This window comes from Chlorocebus sabaeus, chromosome 21 (assembly GCF_047675955.1).
Source record: "Chlorocebus sabaeus isolate Y175 chromosome 21, mChlSab1.0.hap1, whole genome shotgun sequence".
NCBI classification, from domain to species: Eukaryota; Metazoa; Chordata; class Mammalia; order Primates; family Cercopithecidae; genus Chlorocebus; species Chlorocebus sabaeus.
Window position 1 is genome coordinate 109,507,031 of NC_132924.1, and position 25,660 is coordinate 109,532,690.

Consider the following 25,660-nt stretch of genomic DNA (forward strand, 5'->3'; position numbering starts at 1 on the left):
ATGAGGTTACCTAATTCTACTGATTGAGTAACGCTGATTAAGGATTCCCACCTTACTTTAGTTGGGGGAGAGAGAAAAGTTTGGGAAATGGGATTGCGGGTAGGAAGTAGGGAGAATAATTTAAGATTGCTGTCCTTTCTTGTCTGATGATGAAGAAGTACAGAAGGACTGGGTGATTCATCTGAGATTCTGAAATTAGATGTCAGAATAGGCATTATATAATGCAATAGAAGGCTCATTAGACTAGTAGTCAAATATGATAAGTACTGACTCCATGATATAAGGGGCTGCTCAAATCTGAGAGTCACCTAGACACCTCCTTTCTTCAAATCTCTCTCTAATCCCTCCCTGAGTATTGTCTAAATAGCCCCTCAATATATTCCCCTCAACTCTTTTCTATCACTTTTGCTTTTTTCATCCAGATATGCCCAGCACCCTCCAATTTATCCCCAATATTGTGGTTTTCTGGACCTTCCCCAAAGGCAAATACAATCTTGCATCTTTTCTGATTAAAATCCTTTGTTAGCTCCCCACTGTCCATACTGATAGCTGTTCAATTGCACTTTGGAGGGGAACAACTCCATTTTTGGAGCCAGAATATGTCCTTTTCCTTTCCCACTAATTTGCTTCCTTACCTAGGAAACTCCCTGTCTAGCTTGTCCTTTCTTCCTTGCTGAAATTAAATTTCTCTGTGATAAAAGAAGCTAGAAGCTGAGGAAGGTTTTGCAGGAATTGCCCCAGCCATAGCTACATGCGGCAACAAGATGCATGGTATTTTAAGTTATGAGTAGCAGAAGCCTGTACATAATCAGAAAGATTCTAAAATATTATAGCTTCTAAGAAAAAAAAAATACACACATGAATGTACATATATCTCCGGACAGAGCAGCCACTAGGCTCCTGATGTGACTTGCTCTACATTCCTCACCCCCCAGGGAACCACACAAGTGTTTTGCAACCTCCTTTCTCACCTCTGCCTACCATGCTGTGTTGCCTCTGAACATTTATATTCCACCTCCTTCTTTTATTTGTGGTAATTTTATACATGACAGCTACTAACTAACTAAGGGAAAATGATAGAGGGTCCTATTTAAAAAACAAATGCAAGGCTGTTAGTAGAAGCACAATCCCTGTAAATAGTATAGCTTTCTCAGCTAAAAATTTAAATCAGGAGGGTTTTTTTAAAGTATAGGAAACTGGGACTTCATTTCATCTCAGATTCCTCATGAATACACCTTGGAGATTCATGTAGCTATGTTTTTAAACTCATATCCAGAGGCACACCCCCTTCACCAACATATATAAAAGATGATGAGGGGATTTTTCTTATCTTTCCACAAGAGCAGGAGTCTGCATCAAGTTTGGGAGGTTATTCAGTAACACATTCACTCAGCATGTATTCCTTCCTTAGTTCCCAGAGATCAGGTACCTTGCTAGATCTTATGGTTGGAGATACACAGATGATGAAGTCTTGTTCTCCATCCCCTCACACTGAGGGGAGGCAGGGAAACTGACACGTAAACAAATGTGCACTTGACTTGCTCTATGCTATAATAGAAATGCTTGCCAAGTACTACATGAATAGAACAAGGGAAATCCTAATGATTCAGATGGCAACTGAAGTCAAATTCCTAGAGAAGATAATACTAGCACTGACAGAGATTCAAATATGAAAGAGGCAGAAATGTCACTCAGAAAGGGGCAGCATGATCAAAAGTATTGGGTTTACTATATCCTGGCATATGTAGTACTATGGATCATATTAGTGTGGTCTGCTGAATTATAGTTTCTTAAGGGGGGATTTTTAGCCAAGAACCACTTATGTACTTCAGGAAGTTGACTGAGCAGTTACACAATTTCTTTATCATTACCTTCTTCATATGCCCTTTGGTAAAATATTTATTAGTTAATTTTAATTAAAATATTATTTTTTATTTTAACTGTAAGTAATTATAAGGTATCAGGAGATATCACTCTATCTGATTAGTAATATATCATTGTAATTGTATCTATGGTATGACATCCAGATCAATTTCCAGTTGACAAAAGTGAAAGGAATCCTACCTTAAAATTGTGAGGGGAAGTCTACCTTAGTGGTATGGATACTGGATAGCTGCCTTGTATAACCTCTGGCCTAAGTTAGAAATATGAAAGGAAACAAAGCCTAGTGAAACTTAAATATCCCATGGATTTATTTTCATCCTCAGTGGTGATAAAACACCAAAACTAATGTTTTTCTGTGATAAGGATCTTGAGCATAGATGTGTGAAACCAAGCAAATAAAGAAAACTCCCTAAGTCAGTTAGTCAATTCAGAAAGCATTTCAGTGTTGAAACTACGTAAAGCTTGTTTATTCATGTCCAAGCGAGGAAGACATATGCTTTTGGAGAATCCTTGGTGAAATACTGTGACCTAAACCTTGGTTTGTGACTTGCAACCCAGGAAGAAGTAAAGGTGTATTTGGATGCTTGTCAAGTAGAAGACTTCCTATGTGTTTTGCTTGTTTGTTTTTGGTTGTTTGTTTACTAAAGGGAGTTTACCACATGCTAGAGAATTTTTGAGGACCCAACAGCACTATAATGAGACTTGATTTTTAACTTAATCATATTGATTGAAGACGAAGTAACTGTTGCTATGTAAATCGATGTTATTTATTTATTGTCCATATGCTGTTTGAAAGCATTTTGAGAAGCTTATCCCGCTCTGGGAAACATGGACTTGTATCTATTGCCATGTCTGCATTTTCTGCCAGTCCAACCTTGAATTCCTACAGATTCCTAATATCTATGCTAGACCCTTGCCTTAGAACCATGGTAATTTTATAAGGAGGTTTTTTATTCTTCAAATGTCAGTATCAGATTAATTATTTCATTGGTTCTGAAATGCCTTGTGCTGATTCTTGTTTCTATCTATTATCTATCTATCTATCTATCTATCTATCTATCTATCTATCAATCATCTATCAATCATCTATCTATCTATATCTATCATACAGTTTTGTGAGTTAGTAGGTGAATTGGCTTGCAAGATTTCCATTGTCTTTCCAAATGTTTGTAACCACTCACACTTCTTTCCATCTATTTCTACTTATTATGTTTATTGACCATTGACAATTAAGGGTAGGTCTGCATGAGTTTTAATTATTTTTAGCTAGTTTCTTATCTTTTGCTTAACATATGACATTGTATTGATGTTTCTTTCTAGACAAATTGAAAAGCTCAGAAATTTAAGAGTGTTTAAAGCAGTTTAAAAACTCTACTCTTAAACAAATAATCTGTACAACAAACCCCCATGACACAAGTGTACCTATGTAACAAACCTGCACCTGTACTACTGAAATTAAAATAAAATAAAAAAGTAAAAAACTAAGTCAAATAAAAAATAAAGTTAACAAAAAGGAACAGAAGAAGTAAAAATAATTATATAAACAATAAAGTTTGGAGAGTATTGTAAAATGACAAGAACAGGTATAAACATGACTATCTAATTGAATCTTTAAATGTCTCTAAATTCCCTTTTTATTATTTTATTATTTGTAGCCTCATAATCTTTCGCATAACTGACAATCTTTTAGTAATAATACTGTAACATATGTGTTTGGCATTTGAAGAATTAACATTTACATAATGAAGGTAATATAAATCATAAAGTAGACTTAATGAGACTTTTAAATCATCATAAATGTTTATATTTGATAATTCTTATTTTGTCTTTTCTTGGGGGGCAATAATTGGTCATTGCTCCATAGGTAGACATGATGACACACATTTTTCAGGGTTGAAACATGGGAGCGAAGACTGCAGGTTACAACTTGACAATTCGTTCGTTTGTTGGGTGGACATCCTATTGTCTTTTGACTATTGCTATCCTAGTCACACTGCACAAAATGCCAGATGGAGGTAAAGTGCATTGCAAAAATAGTAAAACAAAAATTTTAATGTCTGGACACTTCTCAATATTTTCTATAAAAAACATGATGCACACTTCTTCGTATTTTTAAATGGGCCTTGGTAAATGAATCCTTCCTTCCTTCCTTCCTTCCTTCCTTCCTTCCTTCCTTCCTTCCTTCCTTCCTTCCTTCCTTCCTTCCTTCCTTCCTTCCTTCCTCTCTCTCTCTCTCTCTCTCCCCCCACACATATGTGAGGCAATACTGCTTGGGTAAAATCTCTCTGTTCTGTCTGTCTGTCTCTGTCTCCTCCTATATCTCTTATGGTAAAATGGTTGGTAAGCTGGTGAAATGGTAGTTCTGCAGAGACTTTTGCCAGTTAATTGAAAAAATACACGTCTGTAGCAGATACATTCAGGCTTTGTGTATGTGGCACACCTAAATAAGTTTTCTGTTGTTACATTTTAATTCCGACATAAGAATAGGACAATGGCCAAATAATCAAACAGATCACTGCCCTGTTTATTGGAATCTATTTTTACACGGACAGGAATAATTCTCTCAGATATGTCATGACTTGGCTATTTCAATAACCCCCAAGAACAAATTAAATCCTCCCATATTTCAATCAAATTGATGTTGTAGGAGTCAGTGATTATTTCATTAAACAATGAATTGACTATGACTAAGGACTGTCACTCTCTACTCATTATTCTATCATAACTGTGTTTCTCCAGATTATCACAAAATCAAAGAGTAGACAAATGTAAGATTACAATCTTACATTTAAGCAGAAGATTTGAAAAAAAGAGTTCACTACTGCTTCAATTACTTTGGATCATGTTGGATCATGTTGATGCTACTTGGCTTCCTGCTGGACACAAGGGGTAGTGAGTTTGACTTGCTTCACTGAGGATTCTGGGAATGTTAGGGATGGTAAGACATCTGTCCATATTAAGGGATAGAATCCAAGTGAATATAAAGGAGATGCAGAGTGAGAATTCTTTGCAAGACTGTCTCATTCATGTCCTTGACTCATGGCTTCAAGCAGTTCAGTGCTCTGCAGCCAAACTTATCCTTGTGAGCAATTTGGTTGGACAGATAACTGATCTAAAATTATTGAGTTGCTTTTGCCTTTTTGAATATGTAATGAGGAACTGATAATCTAAGTATATTTTTTCTTTCTAACTTTTTAACTTCTAATTGTGCTGACCTGAGCTAGATACTGACTGAAGAAAGAAGTGATATCAAATGAGGATGATAAGTGGTATCTTCAATGGACAAATGGAAAGTAATATGTCCACATACATAGACTGTGTCTCTCTGGGAGAGGGTGCACAAAAAAAAGAGATAAATACTATAGGAAAAAACAGTACTTCTAATTGGGGTGGTGCTCCTACCTGACTCCCGGTTAAACTACCACCCTAGGCTAAGTTCTTTTCCACATCTATCTCCAAGGAAAGAATGCTCACATTAATTTTATGTCTAAACTAGCCAGAAGTAAGTACTGGAAGGGGGTGGTGTGGTGAAGGAGAAAGTGTAGGGCAAGTTCACTGATGACGGTCTACACGGTGTCCTCAAAGGGTTATCTAAAAGGGTAAAGGTATTATGTGTTTTCTCTCAGTTTGGCATGACCCAGAAGGTAGGTTCTTTCACACATTTCTATATGTGGCATGTCTTAATGGGAGGTGAGAAGAAGGGGAGCTTACTTTCAAGTGGTTGCAGCTCCATTTCTCCCCTACAGGCTTATCCGCCACTCCTCCCTAGACATGGGGGTGTGGCTTAGTCATAGGCTGACTCCTCCCAGGACAGGCTTCTCTGTTTCCACCTGCCTACCCTGCATTTGGGGTGGTTCTTGTGGGCTGAGTTTGAATCTCTGACAGACTCTCATGGGTCTCCTGGAAACTGAGGTGAGTTGGAGCCCCACACTCTCCCTGCTGACCACCCATCTCACTGACCTCATTGCCAAGGCTGATAGTCTACTTAGTATTAGTACTACACTTACAAATTGTGTCTTGTAAGTGCACCCAGGGAGTCTGGAGTGGACTTCGATTGCCAGAACCATAATGTCCATCACAGGGCCAGCAATCCTTCTTTCCTAGGGCTCTTTCAGGAATGGGATGCCCCTGCTCCCATGGCTTCAAGTCTCATGTTCTCTAAAGGTTCTGGCTGTGTCAGATCCTGCCCAATTAAACTCATGCACATAGTCTAGGTATCCATTAATGATTCTCTGTGAATCAAAATCCTCTCTTAACATGGGATATAAGTTCTCAGGGTTGTCTTGAGAACCTCTGACCCCTCCTAGGCACAAATATCCCCTGTGGCAGGCAAATAGTCTCCGTTTTGCAGATCAGTTTTTCTAGAATCCTGTTTTCAACCACTTTTTTTCCCCCTAAAGATAGAGGAAATTAGTTTCCCAGCCTATGAACTCCCACCAGTGTGTGTTTTCCCAGTGTATAAGGCTGGGGACACAGGAATTATGAAGATATAGACTGCTTCATAGATGCAATAGGATAGAGGTTTATGCCTAGTTCCTGGCATCCTAGTTGTAACTCAACCTCTAATTCAGTTGAATGTGGTTCAGTAGTTGTGAATATATGTTTTAAGAAATATTTCTTAAACTTTAACAAGATTATGAATCAGCTGGACTTGTTAAAATGCAGATCCTGATTCAGTAGGTCAGAGATGGAGTTTAAAAGATTTTGCACTTTCCGCAAGCTCAGGTAATGCCAACGCTGATGGTCCATGAACCACACTCTGAGTACAAGGCTCTCAATGGTGATGTGTCTAACCAGAAGCATGATCTGGCCTCTCTAGCTCTTAAGATATATTTATACCTTGACCTTTCCATCTTTCTATATTCAATATTGCATATTTTCAAAACTGTCATGTATTATTGCACTTGTCCCTGTAACCTGCTAGGCTGCACTTCTGATAGAAACCTTGTCATCGTCACCATCCTTAGTCACCTTCCAGAATAAAGGATGGAGAAGCTGTCTTGTCATGAACTTTTATCCTCATTTTACTCTCTTCTTTCCTTATTTTTTCATCCAGTCCATACCTTTTCCCTTGTGATTTCTGTAAGCATTAAATTGTTACTCAAGAATCGGTGCAGCCACTGGCACGTGGTAGATTCAAAATAAAGATTTATATAAATTGAAGCATCTCCCCTGCATGGCCCTTCCACCAGATTTTGCTGAACCCTGTGTCTCCCCTGAGAGCAAGACCTCTCTAGTGCCCCTGACTTTGGAGGCTACAGGTTCCCTAAACCACAGGGTCTGGAGTGGTGTGGATAGTCTCCCAGCTCCCTATTTCTCCTTCCTGACTGTCACTTTTCTAAAGTCATGCCAAAAGCCTTTGTCATTTGAGATCCATGCCACTCAATACTGCTTGTGTCTTTTCTTGTTGTCTATCACTTTATAAATTGTTAAAGTTACAATAGGATTTGATCTTTTTTTTCTATTCAATCTGTTCTCATCATTATGTATGAGGATGACACATCCAATTATCCAGCCTCAAAGATAATTAAACCCTTCAACTCCAACAACCTTCTCCTACATTCTACTTCAGCCACCTGTGTATACAGCTACAACTACACTTAGGGAATATTGAAATCTATTAGATCGAGTCATTCAATTGATTCTGCTGATCACAAAATAATACAAGCTTATAATTCCAAAGTTAAAGCCTGCCTTTATGGAATAGAAGGTAAAAACATCTACATAATCCTAGCCAGATATAACAATTAAAAACATACCAATTTAGACTTTTTCATAAAGAGATTAATTATCTATCTAAATTGAGACATACTAAATATGTCGTGTAGCATAACATTTTGTATATATATTTCAATCTCATTTTTATCTAATATAAAATGACATAATCATACATAATGATGAATTCTTCCTTTTAAGCAGCTCTCTACTATTTTACATTATAAATGTGTTATAATTTATTCAATCCAATTCCCTCTTAGTAGGCATTTAAATAGTCTGCAGCTTTGTAATAGGTAATGCTTCCTTTGAAAATTTGTATTTTCTTCTGTATACAAATTCCTCATTTAACTTAGAATATTTTCCTAGAAGTAAAATTACTGAATCAAAAAATATGCACAATATATTAGATTGTACTTTGGCAAGTTGAAAACTTTATTCTACAGAATGTTCAATTTGTCACTGCCCATTACCAATAAATATTATTCATCTTCTTAATTTTTACCAATTTGTTAGATAGACAATATGTCATTACTTTAGATTTATTTGACTAGTACTGAAATTTTACATATTTTCAAGTGTACATTGGCCATTTAAATATATAGATGTTTAAAACTCTTATGTTTTTCTTTATATAAAAGGCAAAAGAAAAAGTTTGGACTTTTTGGCGTCCTGTGTTAGGCTTTCAATATTTAATTTCCTTTGGTAGGTAATTTCATCTTCTAGAGTTTTAAATGCATAGGATATAATCTGTAGGTTAAAGTAAAGCTGTTGTATCTATTGTCTTTATGACTTCCAACCCATTATAAGGATATTTAGAAGCCAAATTTCTCTGTCTATATAAATGCATAATGAATCTCTCTTCTCACTTTCTGATTCTGTCTCTTAAAGCTGCATTTAGATTTATACTTTAATCAGACCAAGTCAACATTTAATTTTCACTTGCTTTAACTACTGTGTTCAATGAAGCAGAGAATTCATCCATCTTAACAAATATAGAGAAACACAAATACAGCAAATAAAAGAACCTCAGGCATGTTTGTATACTGACTTTCTCAGAGCAAATATCAACTTGGAGTTTCTCGTGTGCCGAGGTCATTTTATGAACCAGTTGGGCGGATGGGATCAACTCAAAAGATCGGCCTTTACTGAGATAATTTCCCTTTGTTATTTCCTTCCAGTTATTGCTCAGTGTTGATTTTCTACTGTCCTTTTCTTTAGTAGGCTGTCACTGACCTCCGCCTCTTAATTTTCTCTTACACATGCAAAACCAATTAGGATTCTTCTTTTTTCTCCTGCAACAGTCTCCCCACTTTATCTTTCTTCTTCAAAGAACTGTCTTATTCTCTTAATCTCATGGGCAAACTCTAAGAATATCTTCCCTTAATGAACTCCCTTTATTAATGGTGTGAACAAGGAAGGAAAGCCTTCTACTTTAAATGTATTTGAAAGTATCAGCTTTTAGCTTTGGGCTCGGTATAGTCAGCCATTAAACCTCCTATCCTAATATCAAGGCTTTTATTTTTTCTTTTATTCTGGGACAGAATCTTGCTCTGTCTCCCAGGCTGGAATGCAGTGGCACATTTCAGCTCACTGTAAACTCCAACTCCCAGGTTCAAGCAATTCTCTCACCTCAGCCTCCCGAGTAGCTGAAATTACAGGTGCATACCACCATGTCCGGCCCATTTTTTGTATTTTTTAGTAGGACAGGGTTTCACTTTGTTGGTCAGGCTGGTCTTGAACTCCTCACCTCCAGTGATCTGCCTGCTTTGGCCTCCCAGTGTTGGGATTACAGGCGTGAGCCACTGTGTCCAGCCACAAGGCTTTACTTATGTTCCCAGGTTAATATGGGTGCTCTTCCCTAACATATTGCATTTTAGTCCGGTTGGTTTCTTATGTGCTAGGCACACTTGATTTTTTTTGCACTAATTTTCACATCATTGTGTTATTATATATGCTGTTTTTTCCCAACAACCTATCAACCCCATCGCTGTCCTATTTCTTTGCCTTTCCAAATATTTCCCACCATTAAGACTGGGTCAAAGTCCACCTTTTCAATTCTGTAGTTAGTGACATCAATTCCCACTTCTCATCTAACGGTAGGATTCCCATATGACATCTCTATAATTTGATCATGCATCTTTTGCTCAGTTATTTTCAGTGAAAGGCTACCTTCTACATCAAGAGATAGTTCATACCCTTATGAACTGATTGATGCATTCAAATTTTTCATTTCTACCTCTTTGTCGTTCATATACGTTAATCCCAGTCTTTAACACAGTGCATTCTCTGTTTCTCTTGTATGTTGCAGTGCTTTCAAAATCTGGAAACTGCTATGACTTTCTTCACTTTGGTATTCTAATCTCTGACATGTTTTAGAAAATCTTTCAGCAGATCTGTCTCCTTTTTAGGTATTCTTCTTATAATCTGCTATTCATAATTGAACAAAATATTTCACATGTCATCTGACTAGTATAGAACAAGGTGAGGCTATTCTTTACAATGTTCTGGATGTCTCCTTCTCTTCATGTAGTCTAATATTGAATGGGATTTTTAATAATCATTTGACAGTTGGCTGATTTACCTTGCAATAAGGTGTGTGTGTATGTGTATGTATGTGTGTGTATATATATGTATGTGTGTATGTATATGTGTGTGTATGTATATATATCACTGCAAAAGTTCTCTAATACCCCTTTTCAGTCAATAGATCCTCCACCTCTGACCCCAGAAAACCACTGATCTTCTTTATGTCACTGTAGATTAGTTTTTATTTTCTAAAATTTTATACAGATGGAATCATAAACACATATATAGTCTATTACAAAGAATTTTTCTCCTTCTGAAAAAGGTGTTTTTTTTTTTTTTTTAAAGAAGACTAGATTATTCCACAACAACATCTGCCCAGTTGAATTTTTAAACCTAAATTCAAGAGATTTGTCCTTTAAAAATTTATCTGGTTTGCTTCAGTTCAGTGTTCTTGTACGTCAAAATGATCTGAATCCTAAATCTGTCATCCAAAGTATTAGCTAGCCATCATTTTTAGCTATATGCTTTCTGTAGGTTTGATAAACACATTTAAAACATTATCACTGAACACATAATCATAAAATATTAGACCAGAAAGAACCAAAGTCATGGATAAAGTTGTTGATCAGAACAACCACAGATACAAACCTGCATGGTCAATGACCTGTCAGGTTGATTGACAGCTAAGGGCTTGGCTTCCTCTTTTCCTTCCCAACTTCCTTAAAACGCTATGACAATTTTTAGTTTTTATATTTTGTAGCTTTTAAAAAAGTTTGTGTATTTTAAAATTACTGTGATGCCATTTTCACACATAACAAAATCTAAACAAGTCCAAAAAGTGCATTTGGTTAGTATTTCTCTTAATTTTTTGAACTTGTAATAGTTCTCCTGATTTTGTTTTGTTCCTTCTTTTTCAACTTTTATTTTTAAATCGGGGGGTACACATTCAGGTCAGTTGCAAAGGTATGTTGCATGATACTGAGGTTCAGGTAGTGAGCATAGGACCCAACAGGTAGTTTTTCAGAATGACTTTTTTTTTTTTTTTTTTTTTCCAGGCAGTCTCACTCTGTCACCCAGGCTGTAGTGCAGTGGTGTGATCTTGGCTCACTGCAAACTCCACCTCCTGGGCTCAAGCAATTCTCCTACCTCAGCCTCCTGAGAAGCTGGGATTACAGGCACACACCAGCATGCCTGGGTAATTTTTTTGTATTTTTAATAAAGGTGGGATTTCACCATGTTGACCAGGATGGTTTTGAACTCCTGACCTCAGGTGATCTGCCCACCTCGGCCTACCAAAGTGCTGGGATTACAGGCGGAAGCCACCACGCCTGGCCCAGTATGACAATTTTTATATCTACTACTAACTTTGACATATTTTCTAAGACTAAAAAACTTGTTGTCTTTTAATTCCTTTACCATGTTTTTCATTTTTCTCAGGTACCCTGTCTGTGTATGTGTTTAATTTTTTTTTCCTGAGGTAAAATTCACATTCACTATAATTCACCCATTTTAAATATAACATTGGATGATTTTGAACAAATGTAAACATTTATGTGACTGCTGCTTCAATCAAGATTCATAATATTTTCGTCACTCCAGAAGTTTCCTAATGCCCTTTTCAGTCAATACGCCTTTCCCCAATCCTAGGCAACCACTGATCTACTTTATGTCTCTACAGATTAGTTTGCATTTTCTAGAGTTTCATATAAATGGAATCATGCAGTATCTACTGTTTTGTATATGACTTCTGGAAAGTTTTGAGATATATCCATTGATTTTACATGTACCAGTAGTTCATTCCTTTTCATTAATTAGTCATGTTCCATTGTCTGAATCAGGTTATTCATTGACTTTCTCATGGCCGTTTGGGTTGTTTCCCATTCTAAATAAAGTTGCTATGAATATTTCTGAGATTGTACAATTCAAGGTGTACAATTCTTTCTATGGATGTATGTTTTCATTTTTCTTAAGTGCATACCTATGAGTGGAATTACTGAGTTCAAGTGTCTAATTCCACAATAAACTTGAGAGTATTTTTCAAAGTCTAAAGCTAATGACTGCATGATTTTATATTCCTACCAGCAGTGTATAAGAAATCTAGTTGCTCCACATCCTTACCAACATTTAATTTTTTTCTTTTAGCTATTCTGTGGATACATTGTAGTAACTCATTGTGGTTTATATTGGCATTTCCCTGGTGACTAATAATGGTGAGCATCTCTTGAGGTTTTTTTTATCATCCATATATCTTCTTTGGTAAAGTGTCCGTTCAAATCTCTTTTCAGGCCTTCATATACTCTCTTTCTCCTTTTCTATATTTCAACAAATTTCTATTCTCCTCATTATTCTCTCAAGCCCTATTTTATTTGATTAGAATGTTTTCTCCTTGTAGTTCACCCAAGGTGTCCACCTTTTAATTTGCAAGCATCTCAGCATATTTCTGCTCAAACACATCTTCTGAGAGTATGAAAACAGTCCCATTTGTTTTCCCAAACAATAACTCCAAGCCAGGGATGCTACTGGGTGTATATAATACCTATTGAGTAAAAAGAAATGCTGCATGAAAATGTGTGAAGAATGGTTCTTTACTAAACTATCTTCATGGCATAATCTCTCTTATATAACAAAAAAAACTCAATTTTTATGAGACAATTGGAAATTTCTGCCCCATAAATACTGATGCTTTGAATCAAAGGAAGTTAATAAAGTTGAATTAAGAAAAAAAAATCTCTCCTGTGGTTTGCTAGGCTTATGGTTTAAACTTGTTAATAAAATGCAATGTTCTGTGTAGGAAATTTTCAGCAATTCTTCATGAATTCTTCTTTTAGTTTCTAAAGGCTGTAACTCATCTTGACAGTAAGCCATATTCAACATTTTATTTGATCAGATTAGAAAGTTTCAATTTCTTAGAGATTTGTTTTGCCAACTCTTTCAACAGCTTGGAACAACTTGCCAAATATTTTTCTTGGGATTTGCAATATTAGAGCATAGAAGAAAGAGAGGAAGAGTAAATAGTGAGGAAAATGGCTGACCAGATAAAAGCTACGGCATCACACCCTACATCTAAAAATGTTAAAACACAGAATAGAAATCTACCCACTATGTGCAACATGGCCATGACTGCACAATATGGGGGTTTGCAGAAGGTCTGCCTTTCACCTGTTCCCTTCAATGGTGTTTATCCCCTCATCTGGAGCCCTACTGCTTGCCTGCAAATCTTTTGTCTTAATGTTTCCCCTTGGATACCTAGGGTTCCCACAAAAATGAGATTTACATCCAGAGGTATCTTATCTATGATTCTGTACTAAGTGATCACATTTCCAGATTTAAGAGTAGGGAGACAAATATCAGGCTCTTGTTAGTAGGCTTCAAATTCATTAAAATATATACTAAGCTCAGCTTCTCAGGGAATTTTTTCCCATTGATATTTTAAATATAAGCCAATTACTCTCTTTTTGATTCTTTTCATCATGTCCCATATGGAAAACCCTAAGCTGTCTCAGTGTGTATACTAGTTTGTTTTGACACTTTTGGAATACATATACAATACTGAAATGGTCTAAAGCTAATATTATTAGCAGATATTTTCTCATACTTAGGGTATGAGAAAGCAAAGGTCATTGTTCAAAAAGCAGATCTGAACCTACTAATATAATTTCATACCTTCAGATCTTTCATATTTTAATCCAATGATAAGTCAGAGACCTTATCTCTGACTGCCCTGGCTTCATCTTTAAATATGTCAAAGTACCTAGTGCCAAAAGGAACTGTGAGTTTCAGCAAACTGTAATGCTTGTAACAGCTCCTTACCCCTAGGCAGATCACTGAAGCATCACTCCTGAATGTTCCTCTGTACCCTCAATATGCATTCGCACTACCAGTGAGCTCAAGAATTCTAGAAGATGAAAACTGGATTATCATCACCAATGTCTGGGAATTCTGGTTTGTACAATGCAAAATAAATGAGCTAATTGTTTTTAGTTTTTATTTTTCTTGATTTTTCTCGAACTTGATTCAGTGATTGCATAAGTTGATTCCCTCTCTGGAGTTGGTCCTGACCTAAGTTTTGGTTTTTGAGGGCTTGATTACATCTCTGGCTCTAAAAATATAGGAGGTTAAAGTTTTTCTAGCAGTTTCCTAACATAGAATTTAAGAGGGTTCAGTGGCCGGGTGCGGTCGTTCATGCCTGTAATTCTAGCACTTTGGGAGGCCGAGGCAGGTGTATCACCTGAGGTCAGAGGTTCGAAACCAGCCAGGCCAACATGGCTGGTCTCTACTAAACCTGTCTCTACTAAAAATACAAAAATTAGCTGGGCATAGTGGTGGGCACCGGTAATCCCAGTTCTCAGGAGGCTATGGCAGGGATAATTGCTTGAACCCAGGAGGTGGAGGTTGCAGTGAGCCAAGATCGTGCCACTGCACTCCAGTCTGGGTGACGGAGCGAGACTCTGTCTCAAGAAAACCAAAAACCAAAAAACAAAACCAGCAGCAACAACAACAACAACAACAAAAACAGAGGGTTTGGTAAACCACCTCCAATTATATATAAAATATAATGTAAATATCCTTTGTAATCCTTTTCTTCTTTTAAAATTATTGTAATTTTAGACTTGTAAACCATCTCATACATAAAAGTGAATATATTACATGTACAGAAGGTACACAATTACTTTTCAGAGCCCCTGTTTACATGCTACTCAACATGAGAAATCACAACTAGCCTTCAAAGCTCTGTGCATCCCCTATCTGACTGAGTTCTTCTCCAGCAGGTCACCCCTGTCCTGAATTGTGGAGTTCTTTCATGCTGATGCACAAAGGTCATGTACCTTCCTTTTAATTTTTGTGGCTATATTGCAACACATATTAACACATTATTTAATTTTCTGTACTCCTGGTAAAGAACATTTAGGATGTTTTTATTTTTTGTAATTATAGACAATACTGGTATAAACATTATCTTATGTATTTCCTGGTACACATATGCAACAATTACTGTAGGCCATAACAGCAGAATTATAATTGTTAAACTTACACATTTTCAACTCCCCAGATAATCATTTTTAATCAACCACATGAAACATTTAAAATGCCATCTCATATTTAAATTTTTATTCCTTCTGGAATTGACTTTTGTGTCATGGAAGATTTGATCCAATTTGTTTTTCCGTGGGGATAATCAATTGCGTCAGTATCGTTTGTTAAATTATCTCTAATTCCTCTACTGATTTACAGTGTCACCTCTGTTGTATGTCAACATATTTTTAGGTTCTCAGTTCTGTTTCTTTTGTTTACTTTCAATGTCATTCTTGTCAATGTCATACTCTACTGTAATTTAACTAGAATTACATTGATTTTAAAAATTAATTTGAAAAACTTAACATTACAATACTGAATATTCCTATCTATGAACATAGTATCTCATTTTGTTATTTGATATTTTAAAAACATTTATCATTTTCTCCTTAAAGGTCATTTTTTGTTAGCTATATACTGTGAATGTTATATTTTGTTATTAGTTTGAATATTTTCTAACTCTGTATTCCTATTGCTATGGTTTGAATGTATGCATCCCTTCAAAATTCATATGTTGAAACCTCATAATCCAAGTGATGGTATTAGAAAGTATGACTTCTGGGAGGTGATTAGGCCATCAGGGTTCCATTCTTATGAGTGGGATTTATGCCCTTATAAAAGGTTTCAGAGAGCTAGCTGCCTCCCTCCTCTGTTCTGCCATGTGAGAACTCAGCAAGAAGGAACCAGAGAGCAAGCCCTTACTAGACACAAAGTCTGCCAAAAACTTGATGGTAGACTTCCTGGCTTCCAGAACTGTCAGCAATAAAGTCCTGTTATTTGTAAATTATCCAGTCTAAGATATTCTGTTATAGCAGTACTAATGGACTAGGATAACCATGACAGAACTGCAATCACTATTTGTACATTGATTTTTTTGTCTTGTAACTCTGCTAAACTCTACTACTAATTCCAATGACTTGGATTCTGTTTGCTTTCTAAGTGGACATCTGAGACCATTAGCTGCTTTTGCTTCTTTTTTTTTTTCTTCAATCCTGACCATTCTGGCTGTGGCCTCAGGTACAGTGTTGAAAAGCGGCTATAACAGCTGGAGTCCTTACTCCTTCCTGATTTAGAGAAAGTTTGATGACTGTTGTAAAGCTGTGGTAGATTACCTGCAAAAGGGAAAATAATTTTCTTCTTATTATTAGTTTACCAAGAGGTTTAAGTAGAAATAGGTGGGAAATTATATTTAATTATATTATAATTTAATTTAATTATAAATAGGTGTGAAATAGTGTTGAACCCTCTTTCTGTATCTTTTCTTTTTTCTTTTCCTTTTGAGACAGAGTCTCACTCTTTTGCCCAGGCTGGAGTACAGTGGCTTGATAGCTCACTGCAACCGCTGTCTCCTGGGTTCAAGTGATTTACCTGCCTCAGCCTAAGTAGCTGGGATTACAGGCAACTGCCACCATGCCAAGCTAATTTTTTTGTACTTTTAGTAGAGAGGAGGTTTTGCCATGTTGGTCAGGCTTGTCTCAACCTCAATGATCCGCCCACCTTGGCTTCCCAAAGTGCTGGGATTACAGGCGTGAACCACCACCGTAGCTGGCCACTTTCTGCATCTTCTCGATGAATCATCTTGTCATCTTTATGTTTGTATATATTTAAGGCATACAACATGATGTTTTGATGTACATATACACAGTGAAATTACCACACTACATTGAAGTAAATTAACCTATTCATCACCTTGCATAATTATCCTTTGTGTGTGTGTGCTAAGAGCACATAAAATGTATTATCTTAGCAAACTTTCAGTATATAATGTTATTAAATATACTCTTTATGCTGTACCACTTTGTTATCTTTAACTTGCTAAAGTGGTGATTTAAATTAATCTGTTTTTCTCACATTAACATTTCATTCCTGAAATAAATACACCATTGGTCACATGCGTGTGTGCGCGCACACACACACACACGCACACACTATTGTATCTATGTTCATAAGTAAATATCCTATTTTCCATATTTAATTTTGAGATCAATTTTATATCTCCTTCCTAAAATTCCTTCGAGTGCATCTCCTCTACTTCTGTTTTCTGGAAAGATTTATATACAATTACAACTGTTTCTTGGTAATTCAATAAAATTCTCTGGACCTGATCTTTCATTTGTGAAAACATTAATTCCTGATTCATATCTTTGATGTTTATGAACCATTTTGGTTTGCAGTTTCTCTTCAGCTTTGGTAAGTTATATATTTTTCTAGGAATTTTCCCATTTTATCTAACATTTAAAATTTTTTGGCAAAAGTACTTGCTTATTTCATACATATACACACTCACACACACACACATCTATAATCTCTGTTGTATGTTTCTTTAGTTAATTTGTTGTTAATTTCTAGTATTGTTTATTTGTGCCTTTTATTATTTTTTTCACCCAGTTCTTCTTGCCAGAGATAATTTGTTTCAAAGAACAAACTTTTCACTTTATCGAGCCTGTCTATTGTACCTTTGTATTTTTATCTATTTCATTAATTCTTGTTCTTTAAAAAAATCCCTTTTCTCACCTGAATTGGAGATTATTCTGTTACTTTGACTTTTTAAATTGGATGCATAGCTCATCATTTTTTAGTTTTTTAAGTTTTCAAATGTAAGCTTGAAAACTAAATTTTTATTTTACACTTGATCTTAGCCAAAAGCCTGAGAAGACAAGTTTAACTATGTTAATGAATTTTTAGTATACAACATTTTTATTTTTATTCACTTTTAAGTACTTTCTAATTTTCATTATAATTTCTTCCTTGAAGTGTTTTTTTTTTTTTTAAAGTGTAAGTTAGGAAACCTAGGGTTTTTTGTTGTTGTTGTTGTTGTTATATAATAAGTGGTTGCGCTGTGCTTAGAAAACATGGCCTTTTTTTTTTTTTTTTTTTTTTTTTCAATTCTGTTGCTGTGGGTATGTGTATCATTTGTTTCATGGCTTAGTACATGGGCAATTTCCACAAATTTCCCTTTATGCAGAAGTGAGACAGGCTGCTTCTCTAGATTCCTCCTCTCTGGGCAGGGCATCTCTGAAAGAAAGGCAGCAGTCTCAGTCAGGGGCTTATAGATAAAACTCCCATCTCCCTGAGACAGAGCACCTGAGGGAATGGGCAGCTGTGGGCACAGCTTCAGCAGACTTAAATGTTCCTGCCTGCCGGCTCTGAAGAGAGCAGCAGATCTCTCAGCACAGCACTCGAGCTCTGCTAAGGGACAGACTGCCTCTTCAAGTGGGTCCTGGATCCCAGTGCCTCCTGACTGGGAGACACCTTGAGCAAGGGTCAACAGACACATCATACAGGAGAGCTCCAGCGGGCATCTGGTGTGAACCCCTCTGGGATGAAACTTCCAGAGGAAGGAGCAGGAAGCAATCTTTGCTGTTCTGTAGCCTCTGCTGGTGATACCCAGGCAAACAGGATCTGGAGTGGACCACCAGCAAACTCCAGCAGACCTGCAGAAGGGAGGCCTGCCTGTTAAAAGGAAAACTAACAAACAGAAAGGAATAGCATCAACATCAACAAAAAGGAAGTCCACACAAAAACCCCATCTGAAGGTCACCAATATTAAAGACCAAAGGTAGATTTATCTCACGAAGATGAGGAAAAACCAGAACAGTAAGGCTGAAAATTCCAAAAACCAGAATATCTCTTCTCCTACAAAAATTGCAACTCCTTGCCAACAAGGGAACAAAACTGGACAGAGAATGAGTTTGATGAATTGACAGAAGTAGGCTTCAGAAGGTGGGTAATAACAAATTTCTCTGAGCTAAAGGGGCATGTTCTAACCAAATGCAAGGAAGCTAAGAACCTTGATAAAAGGTTACAGGCACTGCTAAGTAGAACAAGCAGTTTAGAGAAGAATATAAATGACTTGATAGAGCTGAAAAACACAGCATGAGAACTTCATGAAGCATACACAAGTATCAATAGCTGAATTGATCAAGTGCTTCCACTTGATATCAGAAATTGAAGATCAACTTAATGAAATAAAGCATGAAGACAAGATTAGAGAAGAAAGAATGAAAAGGAAAAAACAAAGCCTCCAAGAAATATGGGACTATGTGAAAAGACCAAACCTATGTTTGATTGGTGCACCTGAAAGTGACAGGCAGAATGGAACCAAGTTGGAAAACAACTTCCCCAACCTAGCAAGACCAGGTCAACATTCAAATTCAGGAAATACAGGAAATGCCCCTTCATGCCAAAAACACTAAATAAACTAGGTATTGATGGAACGTATCTCAAAATAATAAGAACTATTTATGAAAAACACAGCCAATATCATGCTGAATGGGCAAAAGCTGGAAGCATTCTCTTTGAAAACTGGCACAAGACAAGGATGCCTTCTCTCACCACTCCTATTCAAAACAGTATTGGATGTTCTGGCCAGGGCAATCAGGCAAGAGAAAGACATAAAGGGTATTCAAATAGGAAGAGAGGAAGTCAAATTGTCTGTTTGCAGATGACATGAAGTATATTTAGAAATCCCCATCGTCTTATTCCAAAATCTCCTTAAGCTGATAAACAACTTCAGCAAAGTCTCAGGATACAAAATCATTGTGCAAAAACCACAACCTTTCCTATACACCAATAATAGACAAACAGAGAGCCAAATCATGAGTATTCCCATTCACAATTGCTAAAAAGATAACAAAATATCTAAGAATACAACTTACAAGGAACAAGAAGGACATCTTCAAGAAGAACTACAAACCACTGCTCAAGAAAATAAGAGAGGACACAAACAAATGGAAAAACATTCCATGCTCATGGATAGGAAGAATCAATATTGTGAAAATGGCCTTACTGCCCAAAGTAATTTATAGATTCAATACTATCCCCATAAAGCTACCTTTGACTTTTTTCACACAATTAGAAAAAAACTACTTTAAACTTTATATGGAACCAAAAAAGAGCACGTATAGCTAAGACAATCCTAAGCAAAAAGAACAAAACTGGAGTCATCACACTACCTGACTTTAAACTATACTGCAGGCTACAGTAACCAAAACAGCATGGTACTTGTACCCAAACAGATATATAGACCAATGGAACAGAACAGAGGCCTCAGAAATAATGCCACACATCTACAACCATCTGATCTTTGACAAACCTGGCAAAAACAAGCAATGGGGAAAGGATTCCATATTTAATACATGGTGTTGGAAAAACTGGCTAGCCATATGCAGAAAACTGAAACTGAACCCCTTTCTTACACCTTATACATAAATTAACTCAAGATGGATTAAAGACTTAAACATAAGATCTAAAAGCATAAAAACCCTAGAAGAAAATCTAGGCAATACCATTCAGGACATAGGCATGGGCAAAGACTTCATGACTAAAACACCAAAAGCAATGGCAACAAAAGCCAAAATTGACAAATGGGATGTAACTAAACTAAAGAGCTTCTGCACAGCAAAAGAAACTATCATCAGCATGAACGGGCAACCTACAGAATGGGAGAAAATTTTTGCAATCTATCCATCTGACAAAGGGCTAATATCCAGAATCTACAAGGAACTTAAACAAATTTACAGGAAGAAAACAAATAACCCCATCAAAAAGTGGGCAGAGGATATGAACAGACATTTTTCCAAAGAAGACATTTATGTGGCCAACAAGCATATGAAAAAACAAAGCTCATCATCACTGGTCATTAGAGAAATGGAAATTGAAACCACGATGAAATGCCATCTCATGCCATTTAGAATGGTGATCATTAAAAAGTCAGGAAACAACAGATGCTGGAGAGGATGTGGAGAAATAGGAACACTTTTACACTGTTGGTTGGAGTGCAAATTAGTTCAACTATTGTGGAAGACAGTGTGGCAATTACTCAAGGATCTAGAACTAGAAATATAATTTGACCCAGCAATACCATTACTGGTTATATACCCAAAGGATTATAAACCATTCTACTATAAAGACACATGCACACGTATGTTTATTGCAGCAGTACTCACAATAGCAAAGACTTGAAACCAACCCAAATGTCCATCAATGATAGACTGGATAAAGAAAATGTGGCACATATTCACCATGGAACATGAGGCAGTCATAAAAATGGATGAGTTCATGTCCTTTGCAGGGACATGGATGAAACTGGAAATCATCATTCTCAGCAAACTAACACAGGGACAGAAAACCAAACACCGCATGTTCTCACTCATAAGTGGGAGTTGAACGAGTACACATGGACACAGAGAGGGGAACATCATACACCGGGGCCTGTCAGGGGTTGGAGGGCTAAGGAAGGGATAGCATTAGGACAAATACCTAATGTAGATGATGGGTTAATGGGTGCAGCAAACCACCATTGCACATGTATACCTATGTAACAAACCTGCATGTTCTATCCATGTATCCCAGAACTTAAAGTATATAAAATTTTCCTGTTATGCAGAAGAATATATTTTTTAATGTTGTATACATGATTCTATAGAAGTCCATTGATCATGCTTGTTAATTTTGTGGTTCAAATCTTTTCTGTGTTAGCCGATCTCTTTTTTATTTGATTGATGTACTAATTAGTGAGATTCATTATGGTGGTGAATTTATCAATTTCGCTACATACTTCTTTCAACTGTCTCATTATGGATCTTGAAGCAATATTATTTTGTGCCAAAATATTTTAATACATCATTTTAGTAAATTGCATTCTTCATTAATGCCTTTTGCCCTAGTTTTAATTTATCTAGAAACAATAGCTTCACTTTAGTTAGTATTCACCTCTTAGATAATTTCTCAGTCTTTAGTTTTTAGCTTTTTCTCTTTTTTATAATGTATGTGTGTCTTTTTTTAAGCAACATAGAGGCAGAAATTTATTTATTTTTTTGGAATATGGTTTTCTTTTAATTTGCAGGCTTAATTCATTTGAATTATTTAGGCTTCTTAATTTTATCATATCTTCTTTGGACGATATTTGTACTACATTTTCTGTTTCATTTTTCCTCTTTATTATTTGAGATTAAATAATTGCTTTGATGCCTATTTTTCTAGCTATTTGAAACTTATGCATTCCATTTTCATACTACATATTTTATTTTATGCTTTTAGTTACTACTCTTTTTAATATGCACAGTTAATTCTAAAACTAGTCAATATCTTTACCTTTCTTTTTATCAAAACAAGTAGCTTAGAAGGCTTTAACTCAAATAAGAAATTTCACAAATATCATTGTATTTTTCTCTGCTATTTTAGTATGATTTTATTTTTATAATATTACAAATTTTGTTACTATTATTTTTATACACATTCGTATTGACATATTTACTTACATGTTTACACTAATTTTTTGCTTGCCATTGCCCCTTTACATTACACATTTTCTCTGGATCATTTTCTCTTTTCTTAAAGTACATTTTTTTAGACTTTATTCATGAGAGTCTGTTGGTGGTAAAATTTCTCAGGATTTCTTTTTTACTTGAAAATATTTTTATTTTGCCTTCACTTTGGAAGGACAGTTTTTTCTGGGTGTACAGTTTTAGCTTGACAGTTATTTTTTGCCATCCCTTTGAATATATTATTCACTTTGCTTCTAGCTTCCAGTATTGCTATTGGCAAAGCAGCTGTCAGGATAAATTTGGTTCTTTTGTAGGTAATCTTTCTTTTTTTCCAGGCTTTTTAAAGATTTTATTTGTTTTTGGTGTCTACAATTTTATTATAACATACCTAGTAAGGACTTCTTTTAATTTAACTACAAGTATTTGTGTAACTAACTCCTATAATTTCCATCTTTCATCATTTTAAATATTTTCAGGCATAAACTCTTCAAATACTGTTTTTCCCCAATTCTTATCTCCTTCTTTAATTCCCATCACCAGTGTCACTTTTTAACCTATTTTTTGTCCTTTCTTTCTTCTTTTCCATTTTTTTTTTTTTTTTGGCTCTTTGCTGCATTCTGGATAATTTTACAGATTTATATCTCAATTTACCAGTCTGTCTTCAAAAATGTTTACTTACGTTATATCAGTTTTTAATTTTAATTAGTTTGTGTCTTATTCCTGTAAGTTCTATTTTATTCTTCATCAAAATAGCCATGTTAAAAAATGTAAAAAAGACATATGCACAACTCTCTTCTCTGAAGCATTATTGTACTAGTGAAAGAATGGAAACAGACCCAAGTGCCATCAGTAGAGGAAAGTTTCCTAGTGTGGGAAGCTCATGATGACGTATTGTGCAGCTTTATAAAAGAATGATGCATATTTCTATATATTGTTATAAAGTAATATTCGGACAGTAGTAAAATTTTTTAAAAAATTATGAAGTTAAATGAGTATAATATATTGAGGATTATACATTGCTTCATGAAACATAAACACATCCAAATTTCGTGTCTTAAAACAATGATTTATTAATTTAATGTGATTGTGGGTTGACCGGGTGGTTTGTCTCCTGTTCTTGTCTGTGCAGAGTCCTATGGCTATTGATACTCAGCATCCTGGCTTCACTCACATGGCTGAGCCCCAGCTGGAATGCCTAGAAGACATGGGACAGCTGGATCTCTCTCCACACGGTTTTTCATTGTTGCCTCAGGTTCTAATAAAAGCAAAAGCTGCAAGGTCCTCTGAGGCAAAGACTTAGAGATACCACAGTGTTACTTCTGCTGCATTCTGTTGATCAAAAATCCCACAATGCCAGCTTCATTTAAAGAGGTAAAGATACAGATTTTTTCACCTTCGATGGGAGGAACTGCAAATGATGTAATTTGTGATAATTTTTAATATACTGTAAGTATTGACTTGTCTTTAAAAAATGAAAACATGAACCAAAAATTAAAAGCAAAACAAAACTATAATAGAAAACAATTGCTCCTGGAGGAGAGATGGAATGGGGAAAAGGTTATAGAAACAAAAGCTACATTTTATTTGAATATACCTATTTTAGGTTTGACCCTGGTAACATTTAATATTTTACATAATTATATCATTATTTAAAATTAAATTTAAAATTTAATTTTAAAACATCAATACCCATAAAATTTTGGTAAAAGAGGTGAAATATAAATATAAATATATTAAGTTGGCATTATAATCACACAGAGATGAATTATATCATTTACTCAAACACAGATATTTGACTATACAAGCTTTGTGAGATATCCTAAAGACAAAAATAAAACCCATGCAAAAACATATATTGAGCTGTTTAAAATTACATTTTTAGCAATTAAATTGTTATTGTGAGACAGGTGTCTACATATTTTAAGATCAATCAAGTTAGTAAGCTTGTTGACGTTATTGAAAATGGAATTTGTTCCATGGGGTAAAGAAGATATAATAGCATAGTAGAAGAAAATAAATGAAAACCCAATAACACGAGTTTGAAGTTAAAGTATCAGTATGAAGTCATGAATCATTTTCCCAACAAAAAGAAAAACAATAGTTTCCTAGTTCTAATCACTTATAAGTATATAGAAACAACATAAAACCCAATATGAAGAGGAAATGTAATACTCAGATTGTGCTCTGTAGACATTTCCCCTAAAAGGAGTTGAAGTTCACTGCAAAAAGTATCTAATTCTGACTTTGGGGTTGAATATTGTACAAGATGAGCCTGGAATATCAACTTCTCTTACTAAAAAGCAAGGCAGATTTGAAAGACTATTAGGATGCATCAAAGAGACTCAGAGGAGTCACCCTATTTGAGAATCAATAATAAAAACAAAGACAGTAGATTAAAACGCCTCAAATACGCTTAATTCTATCAGTTCCTAATAATGTTAATTTAAAAGTAATGTTGTCACTGGACACCTTTGAAGAATGTTAGGGATCCATAAGAATTTACTGTTTTGAATGAAACAGAAGAACCAAGCATTTATCCTGTTTTTCCTTTATAGATTATGTCTAAGGATAACTAGATGTTGATGAGAGAAAATTCTTTTTAGAGATACCTTTAACCAGAGAATGAAGAAAGAATGATAGAATTGAAATGTTACTATTTTTGCAACCCCTAATGAAATAATGAATCTAGGCAGTTATTATCAATTGTTGCTAACATAAAAAATGAGAGACAAGCAGACATGCCACTTCATAGAAGTATATGATACCACCTATAAAATATTACTGCCAGAAAAAAATAAATCAAACTTTGGATATAACTACCAATTAGACCGGCCTTTAGATCTAGCTACCAATTTGCAATATTTACAGGAGATACAGGAGCATGTTGAATGACACCATAAAAAGGCAATCAGTAAAATTTAGTTTATTGTAAACTACATAAGATAAATGGTCCGGTTGCCTAATAAATAGAGTACAAAAGGTATGTATTGCAGGGGTGGGAGATAAAGGAACAATCTATAGATAAAAACAGACTTAAGGGACATGAAAACAACTTTAATGTATGGATCTTATTTGGATCTTTATGAAAACAAATTATAAAGTAACATGAGCCATTTGAAGAAAATAGAAATAGTTTTTAAGTATAGTAATGGTATTGTGGTTATACATTGTTAAAGAATGCCTTTAGAGGT

General features: G+C 35.4%; 1 long non-coding RNA gene across 2 annotated transcripts in view; it reads left to right on the forward strand.

Annotated features, from left to right (window-relative positions):
- The window catches only part of LOC140709703 (uncharacterized), a 237,881-nt gene that overhangs the window by 176,756 nt on the left and 35,465 nt on the right, over nucleotides 1-25,660 (forward strand). For both annotated transcript variants that reach the window (XR_012090435.1, XR_012090434.1), the window contains one exon: nucleotides 23,599-23,840. This is a non-coding gene — a long non-coding RNA (uncharacterized lncRNA). The remainder of the gene's footprint in view (nucleotides 1-23,598; nucleotides 23,841-25,660) is intronic.